At 43.8% G+C, this 24,837-nt stretch overlaps 1 protein-coding gene across 7 annotated transcripts in view; it reads left to right on the forward strand.

The window, feature by feature from the left end:
- sulf2a (sulfatase 2a) overlaps positions 1-24,837 on the forward strand; it is a 51,119-nt gene that overhangs the window by 4,000 nt on the left and 22,282 nt on the right. For 3 of the 7 annotated variants that reach the window (XM_028576893.1, XM_028576894.1, XM_028576896.1), the window contains one exon: positions 17,870-17,934. The gene's annotated coding sequence lies outside the window, so the exon portion shown is untranslated. Of the gene's footprint in view, positions 1-7,015; positions 7,133-17,869; positions 17,935-24,837 lie in introns of those variants that run through there. The other 4 variants (XM_028576892.1, XM_028576898.1, XM_028576897.1 and 1 more) reach the window with 2 other exon arrangements.

A 24,837-nucleotide genomic window follows, 5' to 3' on the forward strand; every position in this document is an offset into this window, starting at 1 on the left:
CCGAAACTCAATTACCAATTGTCTCACACACGTACAGTAGTGTCTAACCATACCCATCTCAATTACCTGACCCAAATCTAATCCTAATCTTAAACCACAAACCTTAAAGGAGAACTCCGGGCAATTTTTACGTTAATCTTGATCACTATAAATATGTGAGTACAGTCGATAGCAAAAAAAACCCCGAACAGAATCAGTCCTAGCTAACTGGAGTTGCTGCAACTAATGCCCATAGCTCCCATTTAGCTAAAATGGCAGTTTTGGGGGCATATACTAAAGAGAGCCTTTGTGCCTCTCAAAGGCAGGTACACACCAACCAGATGGCCAACCGTCGGCAGAAAAGCCAGTCGGACTGATCAGTCTACCTGAGCTGGTCCAAAAAGTGCCTCAGAACACACCGAAGAGACGTAATATGTCTCCATAACAGCAGGCGGCGCCAATAAATGAAAACCGGCAGCTGATTGGACGAACGCGTCACATGGGTTTGTTTTCTCCGGAAATTCAAAGCCAGACTGTATTGGCAGAATACGATCTCGTATTGGACTAAAATAGTTCACTGAAACATGTTTCTGAAAACATTTTAAGCGAGAAATAGGCCGTGCAGTTGCTGAATCTGTCTTCATTTCAGATCAACAAAGGTCAGTTTAAAAGATTTTCGGCAGATTTTGAGAGACTCTAGTCACGCTTATTCCGCTCGCCATTTCTGGGTGAGTCCCGACTGCCCTGTCTCCGACTGAAAATGTCAGGTCGGCCAAAATGAAGGCCGACAGCCCCTCAGACGGACGACGGCACGGGACACACTGAACCGACTCGAGCCACCGACCTCGCCAGACTGTCCAACGGACAATTATCGGGTTAGTGTGTCAGCTCCTTAACAGACACAAAATGCAATTAAAATGTCTGTGCAAACATGGCTCTTATGTGACAACAAGATGCGTTTTCAACTCAGACAACCTGCCGATAGCTCTCCCTGCTAGCTGCTAGCTGCTGTCTGTGTTCAGCCAGGCTTCTGCAATAATGATCACGCGGCAGTTCTGTGTGTATTTGTAGCTCATCTATTGTAGCAGGGTGAGCTAGCAGCAGGATGTCTGAGTTGAAAACGCATCTTGTTGTCACGTAAGAGCCATGTTCATGTTGCACAGACATTTTAATTGAATTTTGTGTCTGTTAAGAGGCACAAAGGCACTCTTTAGTATATTTGGTTAGTTTTTTTTCTATCGGCTACTCATATATTTATAGCGATCAAGAATAACGTTTAAATTGCCCGGAGTTCTCCTTTAATTCATACACACAAAATCCTCACAGTTTTTTGTAATCTTTCTTTCTGGTCGTCCGTTACAGGTACAAATATAAATATACTCGCACCACTTGAGAATGCCTCCTGCAGCAGTGACCTTTCATTGTGATGTCAGTCCCTACACCGGGCTCTTCAGGAGCCCTCCTCACACCCTGACAACTCCTGATTGCATGCCAGTGAGTGTTTGTTTTCAGACAGTGCCACACAAAAAAAGACGAGAGGTCCACTCTGGTACAAACAAGTCATTAATTATTGAGGACACCAAACACGGCTGCTTGCTAATCTACATAGCCGTTTAAAGCCCCTTGATTTATAATTCAGACCGTTCTCTCACTCCAGTGAGCTGAGATTGGAAGGCAGCATTCGAGGGCACTTGGAAATTGTGGTGCGTCTTTTCAGTGAGGGTCCTGTGTTACTGTGTGCATGCATAGTTGTGTGCAAACCTGTTTTATACAGTCTATGGTACAAACATTTAATTTCATTTCATTATATTGTAAAATTCACTCCTGTTTCAGAGTTATTCAACTCCTCCTTGTAGCCGCCCTCACAATGTTTGAAAGTGATTACAAATGTATTTTTGCTAAAAACACTGGGGTGCCTTGTTAGACAAACCCACAACTGCTTCTCATTGAATGTGCGGCAAATATTACACGGAGTGCTGTACATTAGGAATTCAAATAACACGTCGTCAAAGGGGTTTTAGTTAATTAGCTGGATGTGTGATGCTGGTGCTTGCCCATAGAGGCTTGTGTTCCTCGGGACCGCAGACCTCTACGGGGGGCCGCTCTTTGATCTGTGGATCCCACGGTCTGTTTACGGTTCCCCATCCTCTGCAATGCTTGATGCACATAGGCAGATGGGAACGAAGAGTGTGTGTGTGCGTGTGTGCGTGTCGGATCCAATCAGTCCTGATCTTTTTTTTTTTTTTTTTTTATACAGTACATACCACAACTTCCTTTACTGTGAATTAATGAACAGGCACATCAAGTGGAATGAACTTTAAAAGTTAAGTCGACCATCTGTAGAAGATACTTTAATTTGTGTTCTCTTTCAAAACATAGAGAAACAATGTAATCCAACAGTTTTTCAATTTGGTTTAATTTCTTTCTTACAACATAGCACTATTTCAAAGGGTTGTTTCCAAGGCAAAACTCTGGCTCCAAAAGACAACAGCTCAGTATGTGCAAGAACATGAGACAATAGAAACAAAAACCAGAAAGGTAGCAGACAGTTTTCAGCATTACTATTTCAATGAAAACAATGATATATTAATCTGATATTACCCAACCCTAATCTAATCAGAGCAGTTGTGTTTGCCACCTCAAAGTGATGCATTTCTTTACACCCGTGATGCACGGTGGAAGATATATTCCTTCAAGGCCTGAGTACACCTCCCCCTGCTGGCTGATCATCTAACAACATGGGCTCCTTTAGTGAGACAGGGTGTCCCAATTCTAACTACTATGTGCGAATACACCATGTACTAATGTTGACAGCACACTGTTTTGGCAGATATAATAGACAAGAAACCAATGTGGTGTACTGTTTTGTACTACTAAGGAATTAAACAAGCCATCTGGTATCTCAACGAAGCTAGAGTTTGGGAACACACTTTAAAAAATGAAAACTTTTCAGCTGAAAAGGTTGTTTTTCCAAAGATATGTTGACTTGTCAAACACAGGAGTAACTAATAACATTACTAATCATTGTGCTGGGTATTGTGTGTCTGTGTTATTGTGTGTGTGTGTGTTTGTGTGTGTGTTTATATTCCATCTGCAGACAGATTTTGTCAACGTAATAGCGCTACAACTGGCAAAATGCAGTCACAAAACTTTACACGTGTGGTTGAGATCAAAATGAAGGCCGAGTTTGAAGATGGGTGTGGTCCATGCAAGGGCGCTGGAAGTAGGGGGTGGGAAGGGGCCATTGGGGCCATTGGGGCCCACTTTAGGCCCCTGGCCCGATTTGGCGTCGCTACTGGTGTGATCCCATGAGAAGATGTTCTCTAGTTCATTCATTGTGCATTGCATTTTGTTAAGTATAATTCAGTTTGACACGACATACTCAAAGCACAGTAAAGTAAGTATATATATAAACGGCATCCCAATAATATGGTGTCCCAGTTATATATATGTATATATATGTATATATATAGGAAGGAAATCTCCATCTGTATTACAATTAATGAGGATAATGGCTTTCTCACAGTTTCTCTTTTGGAGATTTCATATTTCATTGCAAAGCTTTTAGTCAGAGACTTATTTAGACTTTCTTCAGTCTGAAAAATATCTATGAAAAGCTTAGCGATTAAATCTGAAATCTCAGATGCAGGAAACTTTGCTAAAGCCTCTAATCTTTTTAATTGTACCATTCAGAGTTGTGGGACACTCATGAATGAATTATAACATCACTTGAGGATATGGAACCAACTGCTGGAAAATGATGGTCGCTCATATCTGACTTATCAACTATTTATATTTTCAATGGGAGTGTGTGATGTGACGGTGACAGGAGGGATGAAATAAACAAGAGGAGAATACAGTAGACATGACAGGACAACGTGTGGTGTGCATCATTGCCAGGATGTAATGATGTCAGGGTATTCAGCTAATCCATGCCTGGCATTCTGATGACCTTCCGCAACACGGAAACAGCATTTGTAGTCAGCCAAGAAAGCTGTCCTCTGGACGTATGTTTAATGTTCTGTTTTTTGTGTGTGTAGCTTGTGTCTGGTCATTGTATTTTAACACACACTGGAGACATGCTTGTAGTATGTTTGAGTCTATACACAGTGATCAGGATGATGGGGTAGTTATAATGTGACTGTCTGCCTCTGAAGCTACATGCTCAGAGGTTAGATGGCCCTTTTACTACTTCTACCTGCAGAAGCCACTGTGCTACTTTCAGGAGAATAGTTTCATGGTGCCAGGGCTGCTCTCTCATCCTCACTTGTGTCAATCCGGTGTCCTTGAGTCCCCACATTGTCAGCTCCTGGGCTCTCACTTTCTGTTTTTCTCTCTGTCTCTGTTTCTCTTTGTGATGTAGTCATGGTGATGTAGAGCTGTCTCTGCACAGGACCCGCTTGCACACACACACACACACACACACACACACACACACCACACACACACACACACACACACACACACATTCGCACAGAAAATCACAGAATAGATGGAGGGCAGGGTGTAGGGGATGTGTGTGCATGGTGGTGGTTGAGGGATCGTCAGCCTTAAACTATCCAAACCAAGAGAATAATAGGAGGAGTGCTCTCAGACGTAGATAGAGCTGGTGAGGAGGAGAAGATAGTGAGAGGGTCTGCCTCATTTGCACTGGAGTCCTCCCCTCATCATGCAACCAGCTGACAGGGGATATTTTTATCAGCCTGGCACACACAGTGCAGAAAAGGAACAAATTCATTTGTGAAAGCACACTCCCAGCCAAGGACAAGATCTCAGCAGGATAGAGCAAGGCTGTCTTTCTTCTATCAGAATGGAAATCAATCATTCTTATTTATACACCTGCCTCAGCACTATCATACACAAGGCCTTACCCACTTTGTGTCTAATGAAGCAGAAAAGCAAAAAAATGTGTTCCCTAAGGTCTGGACTCTTTCTGTGCTTTTAAAGTGCACATGTTTCTCTCTGTCTTCATGCAGACATTTGTATTCTTTTTGTTCTTTGGCTTTCCATTTCTATTTTTCCTTCCTGACCCTCTGTGGGAATTCCGCAAAAGCCAGCGGGGTTGAAATAAATCAGTCTAGTTTACATACGGAGACTTTACCCTGTTTATATATACTGGTTTGAGGGAGAATACATCTGTTGACGTAAAACTCAATTAGAGATATGGTGTGACACAGCTTAAATGTGCGTGAGAGTGAGCGAGAGAGACAGAGTATGAGCATGAATAAACCATGTCCAAAGTGGTGTCACTGGGCTTCTGTGTTGGCATGTCAGCACTGCACAGGAAAAACATGGCCGTCTCTGGGGCATTGTCTGTAATCCAGCATGTTAGAGCAGCTAGATGGCTTCTTTATGTAAGCAGTCCCAGAGTCTCAGACATCATCTGATATACATACAGTGGAGAAATAAATAATTTTCTAGCAGCATATTTTGTTAAGATGATTATGAATAACATTAGAACAGGCTGATCCATTCTTACAAAGGGCTTATGGTTCCATTTGGCTTCGAATGATAATGTTTTGTTATGTTACCAGGATTAGTGTTGAATGCACCTGACGTTATAGCAGGAAATATCATTTTCTTTTATCCTCAAATGCCATGCAATCCCACGCTCTAAATCGTTTGTTTTGCATCTGCATTGAGACAGTCATGGGCAGAAAAATACTGTTTGATTTTCTCAAAACAGTATGGTTTCATCTCTTTGCAGTGACACAAAATACCGTACTGTGCCACGCCAACAGATAGATGATCCATTGCAGACGTTGTAATTGAAAACACTGAGAGGGGGGTGCACAATTAATCTCTTTCTCTCCCTGCTTCAAATTTCCATGGAGAAATACCACGAAATGCAGATAATAGATAAGAGTGTTATTGATTAGATGGGGTGGGAGGAGAGGTTAGGAGGTGCGGAGGTTCTCCATCACTAATCTCTCTGGCTGTGACTGCATCTAAATAACCTGCAGAGGGTGATAAACAGGCGCATCCATCATGGGACAGCTGACGCGGACAGTGATGGATGCCTCCGCCCTCCGCCACCCTCTGCCGAACCTCTCCCTCCTGGTCAGGGATAGGAAGTGACACCAGCACCCAGGAGAAATACCTGGCTTACACTGGGCAGGAAAATGCAGCTCTGCTGAGATGGAAAGATTTGGGGAAGGCTTTGTGTGTGCGTCTGTGTGAGTTTGCAGAATTGTCCCCTGTCCTCCGCCCCCTTGTCTCTTTGAGTTTGTAGGATTACGCGTCTTGATATATCCTGTTTGTTTTGTCAAAGAGGAAATTGGTTTTGTGGATTTGTGTGTTTGTGTGTGTGTGTGTGTGTGTGTTTGGGTGTGCGATTTCCCTCTATCTGCATGCCTGTGCATCGTGAACCAAATCCCCTGTGCTGCCTGGACCCAGTGAGCAGGCGTGCCCACGCCAGCTCGCCAAAGGGGTGCCATCCTGATAAATATGGTGTGTGTGCCAGGCTGTGCTTTCCCTCCCCACCCTTGGAGTATTAAGATTGATCCCTTGTTCCCTCCCATTCCTTTCTCTCTCTCACTCCTCTGTGTGCCTCTGCCTTTATGAGACTGTGAATAGGTGAAGCTCACAGGCTCCAACAGATGGCCGGAGCTGGCCTGTTTCACTGTCTCTCTCACACACACACACACACACACACACACACACACACACACACACACACACACACACACACACACTACTGCCCCATGAATGAGAGCCTAGAGAAGAAGAGGCAGAGTTAAATGTGACAAGGAGAGAAAAAGAAGAAACAGGAAGCAACACAAGAGAAGGACTAAAACTAATAGAAACAGAGAGAGTCAGTGAGGAATAACAGGCAGGGAAGAGGACGGAAAAAGAGAAGGAGCAATTGAACACCAGCAGAAATATACTGAAAGAAGAGAGAAAAAAAGAGAAGGAGTGAGGGCAAAATTGAATTGTAGATTTAGGGAGCCTCTCTCCTCCCTCTTTCCCTACCTCTTTTATTTATCTCATGTGAAACCACGCCTCCCTCCTTTCACTTGTCAGTGCATCTATAACTGTGAGCTGTCTGCACCGGGCTGTGTGGGGGTGAGACGAGCTCCTTACTCTGCCAGCACAGAAGACCGGATCTGAGCGGACCGGACAGGACTGGATGGTACTGGACTGGCCAGAACAGGTGTGTGAATTTGTGTTTGATCATGTGTGATAGATGACAGAGAGCAGCATGTGTATCGCTCATTGTCGGATCACTTCCTTCGCAGGACTTGCTTCCAGAGTAGCGTATCTAGAGGGTACAGTGCTGAAGCTTTGCCCTAGTTTACACTTGAATGCTCTCATCCGTTCTTTTCGCCTCTGAGATTTATGCATGGAGTCGCTAACGGCGCTGCTCATCGGGGTAACAGAGATAAGACCTCTCGTTCATCAGATGAACTGGACTTTTTACAGAGAATCTGGCTTTGAATCAGAGTAGCGTGGACAGGAGCTGCTGTTTATCTGGTGAAAGAAGTTGGTAGTTTTGTGGGCTGGATGCTGTCGACATGTGCTGTGTCTTCATTAGCTTTTTGTCAAGTATCTGTCTTTTAGGTGATGTTCACATTGCTACACAATAGTATCCTCTAGTAGATTATTTACAATTATTACATTACGGTTGTGTTCAGAATCTGTGAAAATCCACTCAATGAAACAAGTCAAGACAGCTTTCATAGTTCTGTCTGTGGTCTGTCTTGGTGTTGAATCCAATTTGTAATGAGTTCTCTTTGTCTTCCTGTTTCACAGTCTGAGGTGTTTTGAAATATGGAACATTGATTCAGCCTTGCCTTGGGTATTTACTCAGCCAAATATAATCCTGACTGTTGCTGAATGTGTTTGTGGGGGTTTGAAATTAGAGCAAAACAACTACAACAGTTAAAACATTAATTTCTTTTCAAAGGCAGGACCGGTTTTGGATTGTTTACCTTATGGGGGGGACCTTTTTGTAGAAACTGAGGAGGTATCCGGCATGCAGCATACATTTAGGAGTCGCCATTTCAACATTTGCAGCCGCAGCTGCTCCTATAGACGCCTGCACAGCTTTAGTCTACTAGGCTGGTCCCAGTGAATGTACTCACTATCAGTGTTTTGTCAATATCTTTATGGGTCAAAAGGCTGTGTCATCACCAAGTGGTGATGGTAAAGAGTAGCAGAGTGGAGGGGGAGTGCGGGCACTGACCTGGAGGCTGAAATATTTATGATAGAGACAGCTGAACGCCCCGTGCTGTTGGTAGCGATATGGGTGGATGGATGAATGGATGCAAGGATGAAGGGATGAATGGAAACTAAAGAAGAGATTCAGAGATTTCTTTAAGCATTCATTATTTATCACAACGCACTCTGCCATGGAAGCTCTAACCCCCACATCAACTGGCCTCTTTTCCCACTGAGATGCCAGTGGACTGGAGGAGGATGCTTCTGCTTAGTCTACCTGTCAGCTAGTCCCCAGGCATGTTAAGACTACAGCCGCATGCTACACACTCTGCTCACACACACACACACACACACACACACACACACACACACACAAGCTGTACTTTCACCTATGGACCAATGAAAAAGGACAAAATAGGTAATAATATAGGCCTATAATTCTAAATAAAACCAAAGCCATGCTTTTATTTGTGCACTTATCGAGCTGCACCTGATATTCTTATTGCAGCATTTTAGTTATTTTAGGAAGCTAAAAGCAGTTTGTTGAATCCAACGCTGCACAATGCACACACCCAGATGTAGTTAACATTTTGTTCAGTTTTATATTTACACACACTAAGCTGTAATCCCATGGTTACACTCACTAATGTAATGGGAAGTGCAGACAAAATCATAGTGACTTATTTCAACTGCATTAACCCAAACGTACAATAGGTGCAACACACACACACACACACACACACACACACACACACACACATACACACACACATGTTACTCTGGGTGTGATCCCACGACCTTGAGACCTGTTGACGTTGTTTGCAGTGGCCGTGCGGGGAATACATAAGAGGTATGTGGGACCCCCGGCGAAAATGGGGCACTTGACATTCCGTTTGTAAAAAATGACTGGAAAATGTGCAGGAGGGCTGGCGATGCAGTTGAAGGGAGACACCAGCATGAATATGTATTGTATGCTAATGCTGCACGCCGAAGCTGTTGACTCAAGCTGTTGATGAAAGCAGAGGACATGTTCCCCCATCGCCACTCTCAGGAGGAAGTGCTATTGACAAACCCATTTTCAACGTAGCCGCATCCCTGGCCGCAGGGCCAGCGTGGTGACAGGTGGCAGATATCAGTGACAGCAGCCAAGGTGACACGGCTCGATAGGCTCTGCAGGCGGCCGGGGCAGCGCCAGTGTCTGCTCGTTTTACCGCCACCTTGACCTTTTGTGGTTAGACACAGGGAGGTTAGACTAGAGGGTCTTAAAGCTAATGTCTCCCATTAGCTACATTCAGCCCTCTCAGAGCTACAGCTTCTTCCACCTGCTCCACTAAATTTTGAAAAGTTGAAATAGTGATAAAACGTTTTTTTGCTTAGCTTAGGTGGAAAAGTCGGCTTACTCAGAAAGAGAAGATGCAATAAAAGCTGATGAAAACAGATTTTTTTTCAATACAGCTTGACGTTATCATAGCTGCTTCTTTGTCTACTCTTGACAAGGCATTACCGTTTTTTTCCAACTGCTTACACACAAAACTATGTCTCCTTTTTTTATCAAAACTCTACACACAATTCCCAAAACTGCACACACAAAATGCAAAATGCCTCACATCTTCAAAACGAAACACTGCATTCAAAATGCCATAAACACATCTCAAAATGAACACTTTTTTCATAATAGTAAATTTTTTGATATAACATGTACACACTGTTGTTCTAAATCTAAAGCTCTTTTGTCTTTCATAGGCTAATATCTACATTTACAATGTTCTAGAGAGAAAGTCATCTGCTGAGAGTGGTTGAAAAGTGCACTGTAAACAACAATGCAATGTTACAGTAAAACAGAAAATATTTATTGGACAAAACATTACGTTTGTAAGAAGAGCACAGTGTTGTATACAGTAGCATGAAACAAGAAAACAAAAGTACAAACATATGTAAACCAAAGGTATCATTTTTAGAATAACGAATATGTGTGTGTGTGTGTGTGTGTGTGTGTGTGTGTGTGTGTGTGTGTGTGTGTGTGTGTGTGTGTGTGTGTGTGTGTGTGTGTGTGTGTCTGGGCGAGCAACTATCTAATAGCAGAGCCTGTCTATGGAGAGCCTGTTCACTCCCTATCTCACTCCCTATTGTAAAAACGCCACTGTAAAACTACTCAAGATGGGCTTCTCAAGAACTAAATTTGGTGTGTAGTTTTGCACTTTGAGTGCGAGGTTTCAAAAACCGTGTGACATGCAGTTGGAGAAAACTGTAATATTCTGCAACACATCGTTAAGAGGTTTCACTCCACCAGAAAGACCCAAAAAGTAAAGAATTCAGAGAGAGCAGGGTTTCTGGGCATACATAAATGGCATGCTGTGGTTTAAAAACAAAAACACAACACAAACTTGCATCCAAGGTGAGAAGCCGCAATTAAATGTCACGATATATCAGAGTCACCATTGTGTGTAATATTGCTGCCTGAATAAATAGATATACAGTACAGGCCAAAAGTTTGGACACACCTTCTCATTCAATGTGTTTCCTTTTATTTTCATGACTATTTACAGCACATTGTAGATTCTCACTGAAGACATCAAAACTATAAATGATTGGTTGAAGGACTATCCAATGCGCCCAGAGGCATTTGAGTGGCTTCCGTTGGTGATGCCCCTCTGGAAATGAATTGTCAATGAACCTTTCCCAGTCCCACTCTCAGTTACAGCTGAGAAGGGTCTGGTGTCAACCAGGCTAGGCTCTGTCAGGGTTAATTAGTGGAATTTTTTCCCTTATTAATAAAAAAGCAAAGGGTGGCTACTTTGAAGAATCTAAAATATAAGACATGTTTTTAGTTATTTCACACTTTTTTGTTAAGTACATAATTCCATATGTGTTCATTCATAGTTTTGATGCCTTCAGTGAGAATCTACAATGTAAATAGTCATGAAAATAAAAGGAAACGCATTTGAATAAGAAGGTGTGTCCAAACTTTTGGCCTGTACTGTATATATTGAAATATAGTCACATACATTTAGTTAATGGACACACACTAATTTACATTCTATTTTGCATACATTTCAGCTTAAAACCTGGAAACATAACTAGTGTTTAATTACTCACACACACAGAGCTCCTGTAGAACACATTAAACGTAGTCTGAAAGGAAGTAGCACTCTGTATGTATGAGCTGCTGTTAACGGGTCCTGCGATGAGGCGGGATCAGGATATCAGTGTGTAAAATTCGGTGCTCCTCTCAGCTCTAATGATAAAAAGACGGAGGGGCTCTTTGATGACGCCTTTCAAACACTCGTCTTAACTCTGTATAGAGAGCGGAGAGTAGTCTACAGCTGACAGGAGCAAATAAAAAGACGCACATTGCTGACTGTTTATACGTTTATAGGTGATTCTGTGTGTGTTTGTACATCTTGTGACTCTGTGCGCAGTGTGTACGTGTGAGCCCAATGTTCAGAGGTGGACAGCCATTCGACTGTGTTGTGTGAGTACAATCAGATTTCTGTCTCTTCCCTCTATATGGCTGAGCTGCAACAGCGGCGGTGCCCTGCAGGGAAATGTAATTATACCCTGCCGGCCACAGAGTACGGGCTTCACTGCCCAATCCGTCTCAGGAGATCCAGCAGCTGGAGGCCCCTTCTCACTTGCAATACCAAACGGCAGAGGTGTCACTAAAGCCCTGCTATATCTCAGAATTTTGTATTAACTCCGTGCTCCAATCTCCTCCTTTAATCAGCTTTTAGATCCTGGGGTTATCGGTGGCCTTTTGCAACAATTTTGTTACAGTTGTGAATAATTTATTACAGAATTAACTGCAGTTGCTGAGAGCAGTGATTGGGAGATTTTGGAAGACAGACAAAATCTGACTTAAAGCTTTAGTGTGTAACTTTTTGATATTAATGAAAGTCCGTTACATTCAAGCCATTGCCAAATGAGTTGCTACAAAGCTAATTAAGACTATCAGCTCCACACAACTCTGTGAAGATAATTACCTCTTTTGAAGAGTCCATCATGTTTTTTTTTTAATCCTCCGTGTTCTCCTCAGCTACTAGCAACTGCGTGGAGGAGGGGTGGGGGCGCGTGCGCGATCACGGAAGCCTCGTACCATGTGGACGTGCCGAATCTACGCACTATAGCTTTAAGTTCAAAGCAAAGTCTCATCACCATGGATGTATTTATCACAATTATTATTTTCACCAGCATTCCCATCACCTGAGTCCCTCACGTATGGATTTGAAGTGTTTTTATTGATCAATCTCTCATCCTGTCTGTGTGTCTTTCTTTTATGACCATGTCTCCTCCACTGCTTGGCACATTGGCTCTACTCTCACTGAGGTGCGTGTGCTGAGATGGTGTCCATTAGTACGGCAAAACAAACAGACACACCCCACACTCGTGGATTTAGGCAAACAATCAATGAGAGCACTCAGATAACAGCAGTCTAAGCGGCCCATTGATGTTACAATTAAATGAATACAGGATGCAGTGGTGATGGCAGGGCACAATAACCCAAACCAAATTAAACAGATTATTTTCTATTCTGGATTTCTATTCATATATACAAAGCATCACCCAAAACCGTCTGCCCTGTTCAGGCTTTTAATGCAAAGAAGGGATTGTTTGATAAATAAGCAGTGGCAAATTTAAGACGACACTGAATAATGTGACATGGGTTACTGTACATAGTGACTGGCATGTTGAAAATTTGGGTGGGTCAACTGTATAATCATGTTGTACCTAGTCGTGGTAACTTATAAGAAGTGTGTCCATGCTAAAACACTTCTGTCTTCTTCTCTTCTTTCTCTGATGTGCTACACTCTGACTCTACCTTGAGATCCATTTCTGTGTTTGTCACTCTCTCCGCCGCTGCCTTTGGCCTGGTCATAACTTCAGCTACCCACTCCCCTCTGCTCACACTCACCCCTCCCTCATGCCTCTCCCTCAGGGTGTAGCAGCTATTGTTGTGCCTAATAAGGTTTATGGAATTACAGATCTCTGAAATTGGATTTTCTCACTCCACCAAAGCAGTGGGATTATGGGTTTAAGGCCGGGTGCGTTGGGGCATAACTGGCCTGTGTCTGAACTGCTTTTTTCTGACTGCACCCTCAAGGTGCGCAGATCGAGAGAATGATGTGCCAATAGCTCTGGAGAAAGACAGAAACACAGGCAGATTCCTTGTATCTGTATACGTACCTGGCAATTAAATTGATTCTGAAAAAAAAAAAAAAAAAAAAGACAGCTTTTTGGCTCCTACGTCTGGATTTCTGTTTCTCTCACATCGACCACTCTCACACACTCCTCCTCTCTCTGTCCTCACAACTTTTGACTGTGTTTGATCTAATTCTAATCTAATGAATCTTTTGATCTTCCTCGCCTGACACCCAGACACATCCCAGATTTCTATATTCAAAGTAGCTCAATTGGTTCTAATCCCTCAAATCTGGCCGCTGGTGAAGCCGTTGATTCTAAATTTACCTACAGAGATTTGGACTGTCTACCGTGGGCTTATGTTTAATGAACTGTGGGATTCCTTTGCTAATGTTATATGAAAAATCCAGATCAATTCCACCATTATTGTTCAGATGGGACTGAGCATTAACTACGACCGGAGTGGAGATAGTAGTAGTAGTAGTAGACGAAAGTGAGAAATGAAGTGAGAAAGCACCAGAGAGAGTGAATCCAACGTGGAGTTGTTGGCAGGAAGGTGGCATTCATTAGGAGTGGTCTATAGCGCCGGTTTAGTGAACTCTTAATTGCCGAAGAGACAGGGCTAGGGATGAGGGATCAATAGGGGCAGAGCCGGGGTTCCAGCCTACTGAAATCAATCAGCCTCCTGCCCTAAAAGGGAGAATGCAGCCAATCAAAGTAAACACAGCCTCGGGCTCCGTTCATTTACCCTCTCGGTCAAACTTGATCATGATCAACAGACAGACGGCTCATTCCATCTTGTCTCAGTCAGAAGAGGATGGAGTCGCCTGATTGCTGTTACTTGACCTGGGCATTTCATCTCTTGCTGGAATGCTTCAAAATGCCAATTACAGTTTTGGTGTAACTGCCAAGAACAGGAGATAATTGCAACTAATAAAACATGATTTATTAACACAGGAGCACTTTATGGAAAGGAATATTAAATGAACCCCTGGCGTATTTTTACACCACTGCTAAAAATAGTCACTTTCTCCTTTTCTTCCTCTTTATCTTCCTCTTCGCCTGGGTAATAGCCATCTTTCTGCCCTGTCACTTTTTGATGTATCATCCTCTTATTCACATCAAGGACAAGGCCAGGTGTCGCATTTTCTCTCAGTTGCCACGCTTGTCACAGTGCCTTGTCACCCACAGCCTTCTCCAATCATCTCCCTTTCTTCCTCCCCCTCTCTGCTTATTTATATTAAATCTGTCACTCCTTTATTTTAGTGAGAGAAAGGAAAGTAAATCACTTTTGCCATTTGCAGCCTGCGGTGTCTGCTGAATACTGCAAGTTTATTTAGATGTCATCTTTGGCCCAAATAAATCCTGTCAAAATAAATGATGTGTCTCCTGGTTTGTATTGTTGCACACAACTGAAATTCCTCCTCCATGTTGTGTCCTTGCTTTCAGATGTTTTGAGCTATCTACCAATATGCTTCACAGTGAAAAGTGAGCCTTGACCGAGTTCTTAGGCTTTTATATTGCTCCAGACGGACAGATAGACAGGCACAGGTGTCCAGCCCCTACTCTCTTTGATGCCCATGAGTGGCTGGCAGAGCTGGCAGAGAGCAGCTGGGGTCAGAGATGTGCCTTGGCAGTGAGATGCATGTGGGCTTATAAGGTTCTCCAGTGTATTCTTAGCCTTGCTGCACATAACATTTGTGTGTGCATCACCACATTGTTGGGTGCATAGCATTTCTCCAAAGACTACATACGACATATTTGAGGCATCATCAGTAGAGAGAGATTAAAGCTGCTTACACATATAGCTGACGGCCGACCAATGCCAGTCCAAATGATCAGTCTCCCCGTGTTGGTCCAAAAAGTGCCACAGAACACACCAGTAAGGATGGGAAAAGACCTCCAGAGGAGGACGTGGAATACATCTCTATAACAGCAGGAGGCAGAGCTAATCTGTATTGTTGCCAAAGAAATGAAAACAGTGGCAGATGATTGGACTGGGTGTGGAGGGGTTGTCCTGGTTGACACGCCTCTTCAACATTGCGTGGAAGTCTGGGATGCCAAAGGGTGGCAGACTGGGGTGGTGGTGTTTTTTAAAAAGGGGGACCAGAGGGGGTGTGCCAATTATAGGGGTAATTGGTAAAAGCCAGACTGTCATGGCGACCATGTGTTTTGTCAGACCGGGTCCCCGGGAGATACAATCTCATATTGAGGGGTACTAAAATAGTTCACTGAAGCGTGTTTCTGAAAACATTTTAAAGGAACACGGCAATCCTTATTTTGGACAGGATTTCGGCTTATTCAGTTTGGTGGGCTGGGGTAACCCCCAGATGATGTGGTTGATGGCACAAGTCCACCTTCAGCACTCACCCTTCTCATCTCCGGTTGGGATGAGGATGCTCTAAATCGGAGGCTGTCTCAGCAGGAAACGATGGAAGCTCCAGGTAGGGAATGAGTCCTTACCCCAAGTGAAGCATCAGGCCTTGGGGTTTTGCACAGAACATGCAGGTGAATGGTCGGAGAATAATCCTACTGCTCCGAATAAGTGACAAAATAGCTGAGCCAACATGTTCCGATTTACATGTTGTGATTACCCTCACCTATGGTCATGAAGGCTGGGTCATGACCCGAAAGGCGAGATCCAGGGTACAAAAAACAATGTAACATGAGACACAGCCACCTTCTAACTGTAAACAAACCTGGGGAAGACCCAGGACTAGGTGGAATTATATTCCAACCTGGCCTGGGAAGAATATAGTTACTTGGGAAAGGGAGTTTGGGGATATGCTCGCAGCAAGCCGAAGATGGTGGATGGAGAATTTTATAGTTCCTTTTGCGGTTTGTTTTATTTAGATGTCATCTTTGGCCCAAATAAATCCTGTAAATAGAAGATGGCTGTCCTCTCCATGTTGTGTCCTTGCTTTCAGATGTTTTTATCTACCAATATGCTTCACAGTGAAAAGTGAGCCTTGACCGAGTTCTTAGGCTTTTTATATTGCTCCAGACGGACAGATAGACAGGCACAGGTGTCCAAATGCCCATGAGTGGCTGGCAGAGCTCACAACATGTAAATGGCAGGAACATGTGGGCTTATAGGTTTTGTATTCTTAGCCTTGAGCATAGTAGGTGTGCATCACCACATTGTTGGGTGCATAACCAAAGTTACCATATTTGCAGGATCATGTGCTAAAGGCTGACGGCCGACCAATGCCAGTCCAAAATGTCTCCCTGGTTGGTCCAAAAAGCAGAACCAGACAGACGTAATACATCTCTATAACAGCAGGCTAATCTGTATTGGAGAAATGAAAACCGGCAGATGATTGGAATGGGTTTGTCCGAAATCAAAGCCAGACTGTCATGGCGACCGTTGTACAATCTCATATTGTACTAAAAAGTTCACTGGGGGTTTCTGAAAACTTGAATAAGCTTAAAACCCCCAATAAGTCATCTCCGTGCGTGTGTTCCTTTTCAGGCCAGCACAGAAATAGGGCTGTGCAGTTGCTGAATCTGTCTTCATTTCAGCTCAAAAGATTTTCGTCAGATTTTGAGAGACTCTAGTCACCTCATTCCGCTCGCCATTTCCGGGTGAGTCCCGACTGCCCTGCCGGCGACTGAACATGTCAGGTCGGCCAAAATGAACGCCAACAGCCTCCCAGACTGACGACGGCGCGGGACACACCGAACAGATTCGAGTCACTGACCTCGCCAGACTGTCCAACAGCCGATAATCTCCTTGGTGTGTCAGCACCTTAAGGCCAAGATTTCACAGAGTGGTTACGGATATGTCAAAGCTGGCTTGGTTCAGATGTTTACATGCCGGACACGCTGACACCTGTCCAAACAGAACATGGATAAGACAGCTCCACTCCTGTCAACATGTCTTCACAGGCAGACGCAGAACAAGGCCTTGTAGCTTACAAGATCACATGGAGGCTTTTGGAGATAGTGTTTGAAAAGATGTGATGGAAATAGCTGGGTGAAAAAAGCTATTTTTCTGTACCTCAGCTGCTTGGGACAGCTAGTTTAAAGCAGTATAAGGATTTACTTGTCTGAAAGTGAGCAGTGCTTACAGCATTACAAACAGAAACCAATTATTATTACTATCACAACAAAAATTCTGGAGGGTGTAATTATATATATATATAAAAATGTCTGGTCTAGGGTCTAATTAGGTCTAATTAAACCACCTCCTGAACTATTGCCTGCTCCCTCAAGCATCACAGCATCAGTCAAATATGGATTTTACCTTTTGCGGATACCATCTGGACTGACATGAAGCATGTGGTTCTTTATCTCCACATCCTACCACATTGACGCAGTGTTTTTCGTCTAAAACAAATGTGTCACCATCCCCGGGGTATGTGTGAGGAGTGGTGACTGGAAGTTGCATCTGGACTTACGAATGGCTAATGGTGTCTGTTAGGGAGGACAGAGACAATACAGGCCAGCATCAGCCAGGGGTGAACCAGAATGCATACACGATTTATAAAAAAAGAAAAGAAAAAAAGACAGAAGAGCATAGATACAAGATAGTCTGTTTGAGTTGCATATGTTTCAAGTATTCATCCACTCTGGACTTTGTGTTTGCTTACAGTACTTGGCAGTCAGAGGCTGATTTCTGTGGGAGAGGAGAACCAGACAGCTAGTTTAGAAAGGAAGGTAAGGCTGTTCACCTCTTACCTGTGAAAACAATGTGAAAGTTAAATCTCCTTCTGCCCTCTCATTTCACACACATATAGCACATATAGAGTTGACTTGCATGTGTGGATGTAGGTTTTTTGTTATGTTGCCACAGCTACTGTAGGTTTCTGTATTTATTTTCTTTTGCATGTGAACACAGTGCCCAACTGTGCAAGGTTCACCGTCTCCAGTGCAGTCTGCCTATCTACTGTATCTATCTATTTACAGTATCTATCTTTCCACCTATCTGGGTATCACAAACATTATTGTTCCTGTTCCCATGGATCCTACAGACCTCAAAGGAAACAAACACAGCGGGCTACAGTTAACGTCAATGTTTTATTTACTGTGGGGGATAGATTCGTCACCTCCAGAGGCGACTCACACACCTCATTTGAGCCACTTGTCAGTGATTAGCATTTCATTCCGCATGAATAAAACGTGATGTATACTCGCGCGCCGAGCGCCAGTGTGACGTCATGGGAGCGCCGTAACTGTTTATACTCATGCGTGGTGGTCGCAACACTAGTTGCAGTCTCCTCCTGAACAGAGGTGGCACTAATGAGGAAATGCTACCGACTTTGCTATTTCTACGGACTAGAAGAAGAAAAAAAGGTCAACAACGGCAGAACTGGCAACAGCATTGTGGTCGATGCTTCGATTTGATTCGATGACCTACTTTGTTGGATCGAGCCTTTCATTCGCCGTAAAAGAACTCCTCTTAACCCAGCAAGTTTACAAGAGAGACCTGCAGTCACTCTGAGAGTCCTGCCCTCAAGCTCGTTCATGCTTCCTGTTTCCGCTTTGTCGCACGCCGCTGAAAAAAATGTAGTCGCGCACTCAAAATCCTGGCACGCCAGCGAGATCTACGTCATTTTGACGTCACGTTGGCGCGCGCCAGCTCGGCTACACCGACTGTAAAACAGCCTTAAGAGGATGGTTGTTGGCCCCACTGATTTGGATTTGATGATCAAAGAGAGCTGTAGGTGTCGCGGTTGTGTTGTGGCCACAGCAGAAGCCCCCTGCTTGGCCGTCAGTCCAAATGGTGATGATGAAGAGAAGAGAAAAGAGAGTGAAGTGATAGATGCAGAAAGCGGGGGTCAGGTGAGGCTGAGGGAAATTGTCATCAGAATTAATGAGCAAGCTGCAAAGCTCAGAATTATTAAATCAGTAGCTGAAAAATCGCCTTCACCCCGTGTGGCTTTGATCTAGCTTCATGTCTCCACTAAAAAGAAAATGATGAGGCCATGTTTTATGCTTTAAATCAGTAGTTAGAGGCGCTGGGGTTAAACACATTGTGCCAACAGTGTTTTAAAGAGCCAATAAATCTGCATGATCTGGACACATTCCCGCTTACCACTGTCCTGTTGGTTGTTTACCAGTAACATGCTTATGTTGCTGCTGCGATCAGAATCATCCTGTGTGAACAGTTGGATAGCAGCAGATGAAGTAGCTCTCAGCACATGTGGGCAAATTATGTACACAGCTGTGCACAGCTGACTCATTATCACTTGCAAAAACATCGGTATGCATGACTGTAAGCAGCTCTCCCTTTTGATTAACAAACGACTCACTACAAAAAGCTCCTAATATAATCACGATTGTTTCAGTTTTTTGTTGGTGAAAAAAAAAGACATGCCTGGCCACATAACTTTTCTTCACAGAGCAATTGAGGGAGCTGAACTTTGATTTTCCTTCTTGTCTCTGTGAAACTAGCTAGAGCAGACAGGTTGAATGACGTGTCTTTGGTAAGCTGTTCTGTTTGAGGACTGATCTCCACTTCAAAACCTCAGCGTGAGGACTGCGTTCACCTCTTTCTTTCTTCCTCCTCTTCTTGCTGGCAGAGGTAGCCTTCGGCAGTGCAGGATAAAAACCAAAAGTCTTCAAGAGAAACTCTTCAAAGGAGCAGTTCATCTGCCGAGTGAAGACCTCATCAATGTCGCTTTCTTCTCTTAAACCACTGTCCCTTCCACAGAGCTCTGGTTGTTTACGAAGAGCGTTATGTGATATTTCTTCTCCATTCCTTGCAGCTGGTTGCATAAGGGGCTTTTGATATCTTGCAAGTGACAAAGGGATATTTTTCCCAAACACTTTGGAAGATCTGTGTGTTGTTAGTGGCAATTTCTCCTCAGACTGATTTCTCACATCCTCTCTGGGGTATATGATGCACATTGCAGGGCTCCAGGAGCATTTTCCTGACCCTCATTTTCCACACCAGCAAGACGGGAACTGCCAGCTTGCTTTCATGCCCCAGCCTGACTTCTGCCCACTGATTAAAAGTCAAATATTAAAGTGCTCTGTTGTGAGCTCGGCCTAATTGATTCTTTCCGCCGGGTGCACATAGAATGGGCTGACAGCAGGCGATACCAGGCTTTGTCAACATCGGGCATGCTGCCTGACGCTCAGGACGGCACCCCAATAAAGCCCCCTGTGAGGGTGCCAACCTGCGGCGCCACACACAGAGATGCCACTCTGCACTTTGGTCAAGCTTTATAGTAACAACACAGAAGCAGCTCATTCCTTTGCTCCCATCAGCTGGCTGGTAAGTCAGTTTTATATTTGCAAGGAAGTGGCTGGCTGTGAAGAAAGTTTGTGTGTGTGTGTGTGCGCGTGTTAACTACTCAGCTATCTTAAGCTATCAGGGGCGATGGTGCTGACAGGAGGTTTCATCTGAATTCCACAAAAAGCCTTCTTCTTCTCTTCCGATCCCCAGCTCTCCTGCCGTTAAGATAATTGCTCTAATAGCTTTTAATCACAGCTGTGTTGTACAAGGAGCTTACCAAACACAGGATAGCACCAATTGCGTCATTGCCGCCCACCCTGTAAAAATGCATGGCATCTGGTAAAGATATCTTCTTCTGATTGAAGCCCCATATCATTTGCCTGTAGTGGCTTACCCTCCCTTAACTGCAATGTAGGGATAAGTAATTGAATCTCTACAGCAGTAAAAGATTGTCACTCTCTACTCCATAGGCCAAGGCAGTATATCGCTCCCCCTCTCTTGTCTGCTTACCCTATGAATTTACTGGCTATTTTATGTGTCTTGAATTGGCTGTACTCCCCTTTACTACTGCTTTTCTACTTCACATGTAGATGAGTTCAACAGCAATCTTGGTGCTATACAATGCTCATTAAATGCAAACATTCATCCACAACGCTTCTCTCATGAATGTCATTGACCTTTTCATTCAGTGTGATCCACAGTAAAAGGTTATTAATCCCCCAGTTGAAAAGCTGGCTATATCTCTTGTCCTGTCTGATGCCTAATGTTCCATCTGAGCTGATAGAAAGGTTTGAAGGTGTGTGGGGGTGGGGTGATGGAGGTCAGAGAGCTGGCCGATGGTGCAGTAATTACTCTATTAGTGAAATGGGGCCGCGCTCTGACACAGCACTAATTACAACACAAGGGGTGATGAACTTGATCAAGGCGCTGCTAATTCATGTTTAATAAAAGAGAGAGTAAGGAAACTGAGAAAGAAGGCGAAGAAGAGGGCCAGCAGCTTGCCATCGGGTGTGTGTAGAGAACATTTTGAAGAGGACATAATCACAACATGTACCATTTCCACCCGTGCAAATCCAGTGCATTCGGTACTTGAATTTTTTTACATCACATTTCAGTGTGACCGATCGGCAGCACAGTCGTGGAATGGTCTCTCAGTTGCTTTAAGAGTAAAGGCTGCTGAAAAGTAATCACAATGTCCTCTCTCCTGAGTACTAAGCAGGGTTTCATTTCTACCTCCATCCTGTTACTTCCCTGCTGTAGATCCCAGGGGGGTCCAGAGGCTGAGTGGGGGTCATGATCACAACCACAGGGGGCCGACAGCTGGCTGCCCGTCTGACAGAAGCCTAATGGAGGTCTAATAAGAGAAAGTCAAGTCCCAGAGACCACTGCTGTGACCTTGACATGAGCCTGTGGAGGCAGGTAAAGAAGAGGAGGAGGAGGAGGAGGAGGAGGAGGAGGAGGGACAGAAAGGTGAAGTTCCATTATAGAGGATGACTGGCAGGTGGTTTGAATATCTTTTTCTCCTTTCTCAATCTGACTCTCTCTATGTTGTCTAATTAGTGACCCTATACAACTTCAGTATAAAGACAATAGATTTTGCTTTCTCTCTCCTGTGTTCAGTGTGTATGTGCCATGCGTTGGACTAAATGTTAGAATATTGTCTTGATTTTTCTTTAAAGTTTGAAGTGTTGTTTTCTGGGGAAGTGCTGATAAAGTATTCTGTTTGGGTAAAAAAGAATTGAGACTGCAGCAACTTTCTCTTTTTATTACAACATGCAGACTAAAACTGAACAGATTTTTTACTTTAGAAGTCGATTTCAAGTTTCAATTATGTTCTAGTAAAGTTAACTGCCAGTAGTATTTTAAACTTGATGACTTTGGCGACCGATTGAGTCCCATAACAGTTACATTTTGTTTCAGCTGTTGCAAACAGACTCCATCGCCACTGGCACCTGAACCTTTATGATGCTCTAAGGCGGAGTATGTTTGTAACAAAAGCAAGTACTTTTGCCCGTAACTAGGGCTGGGTACCGAATTTGATACTTTTTAGGCACCGAAATGCCTCCTTACTATCGAGTATCAAAAAATGCCTCGTCATTCAAAACCACATTTCAATACCTAAGGAGCAAATGTCATCAGCGTCAGTGAGCCAATAAGCATGCAGCATGCTTCTACCAAGATCTAATCATGCTGGTGATTGGCTGTCTAATGTCGTAGAGACACGCAGGAAAAACTCTACGTTAGCACAGAAATAGGGCTCATGTATTAGGAGCTGAAAAAATAAATAAAAAGATTTGTGCCGTAATGTGTATTGTTGTAATTTCTTTCTTTTTTAAATGGATTTTATAAAATTGGTATCTAAAAAAGTATTGTTCAGGAACCGCTATCGAAAGTCTTTGAACGATATCCAGCCCTCCCCGTGACTATTTCAGTTACAACTAATTGTAACTACTAACTAAACAACATTCCTATCTATCTATTCCTAGCATTTCTACATTTGTACGCAAGTATACACGTGCCAGCATGTGTGTGTGTTTGTGTGTGTGACTATGTAATGTGGGCATGAGTGTGTTTGTCTCCATCCTCAGTCATTGATAGAGATCAGAGGGGTCAGGCCTGCAGGGACAGCCAGTGAGCAGCATCCACAGTAAAGGGAGAGCCACTACCACTTGATCAATCTGAGCTCTCATTAAAAGGCTGCCAAGCCCTTTGCAACCCGATACAATATCAATACTGTAGCACCACAGAGAGACCTCCAGAGCTGTTAGGCAAGCCGTTGGCAGCTTAACTGTCATTACCGGGCAGGCAACATGCCAGAGACCCCCATCGTGGACCACTTAGGCTCCCCCCATGGTCCCAAACACAGGTCAATACAGACAGATGGGCTGTCTGGGCAGCAATCCAGGGGACGAGGCAGAGAGAGATGGATACCGCCCTGTAGAGGAGGAGACAGCCTGCACTCTCTCACAATATGGAGGGATAATGTGGGCAGTGTGTGTTGACCGCGTGCAACTACACATCGCTGCGGTTTCACCTGAGGCGTGTTTGTTTGCCGTGGGTATTTTCTCTGTTGGTCATTTACCGTGGATGATTACAAGGACCATCACACATGTTTGTGTTTAAACTGAACAAATGACAAAGACTTTAGTTCAAAAACACACTCTCTGAACTCTCTAGGTGTTGTTACAGATTCAAAATCTCTGGGCTTTGGCATATATCCCAAGATTCCTGCTGGGAAAACCACAAGCACTGAATAGCGCTTTGTAGTGAGTAGAGCAAACGGGGGGGAATATAAGTGGCCATACATAGAAAGCCTCTGTAATTCAGATTAATGTGTGGAGGTCTCCCCTCTGTACTCCAGTCTTAACCCCCTGTGTGGTTCTGATAGGGGAGGGAGGGATCAGTGTGTGCGTCTCTAAACCCCCAGTAATCCCCCGACAAAAGGGCCAGGAGAAAGCCAGCTAGCGAGGGGTAGGGAGGTTAGGACAGAGAATGGGCGGAGTGAAGAAGTAAAGAAGTGGTTGTCGCCTCTCCAACCCCCAAGGGTATGCTTAACACCAGAGAAGATGGTCCTCACTGCGCCCACAGACCCCCACCACCACAGGGCAAAACATCCCTCTGCTGTGTAGGGGGCCTCTTTGAGTAGTCAAGAGCCAATGTTTATCAGTCGAGTAAAAGAATCCCGAGTCTGTAGAAGTGATCACTTCTTCAGCAGCTGAACTGTAACTTCCAGCCAGCATATTGATTAATCTGGGCTGTTATTTATTCTGCAGGCTGGGGGCAGTTGTTTACTGAAAGTTTGAACCGATATTGTCTGTAATCATCATTAATTCAGGGCCATTAGGAGCAGTCCCCACTGCAGGTGCTAATTTGATGATGGGAGATAAATGGCATGTAATTAAAACACAACAAATGACAACGTAAAATCTAGGAGTCCTGTGGAACATGATCTAATTCTGCCAACATGTGTGCAGCTTACAAACTAGAGGGTTAATTTCATTGTCCTCAGTAGATAAATATCACTGTGTGCAGCCCAATAACATTCCTCTCATCAAGCTCTTTTTTTGTTTTATGCAGTTCTAAGCAGATCATATCTGCTAAAATATATATATATATATATATATATATATATATATATATATATATATATATATATATATATATATATATATATATATGTGTATGTATATGTGTGTTTAATTTCTCATTAGTGCTGCAGTTACGCAATGTCATGCAGAAGTCACTTGGCTGCACTGAGGTCTCAGTGAGGTAGTTAGGTCTGTGGAACAATGGGCCCCAGCTGATTTGTCGTAATCCATTTAGCTAAGATGTGACACTCTGTAGGGGGGCTTTGCCTCTGGTCAATAAGTGCCAATAAG

This window comes from Perca flavescens, chromosome 4 (assembly GCF_004354835.1).
Source record: "Perca flavescens isolate YP-PL-M2 chromosome 4, PFLA_1.0, whole genome shotgun sequence".
NCBI classification, from domain to species: domain Eukaryota; kingdom Metazoa; phylum Chordata; class Actinopteri; order Perciformes; family Percidae; genus Perca; species Perca flavescens.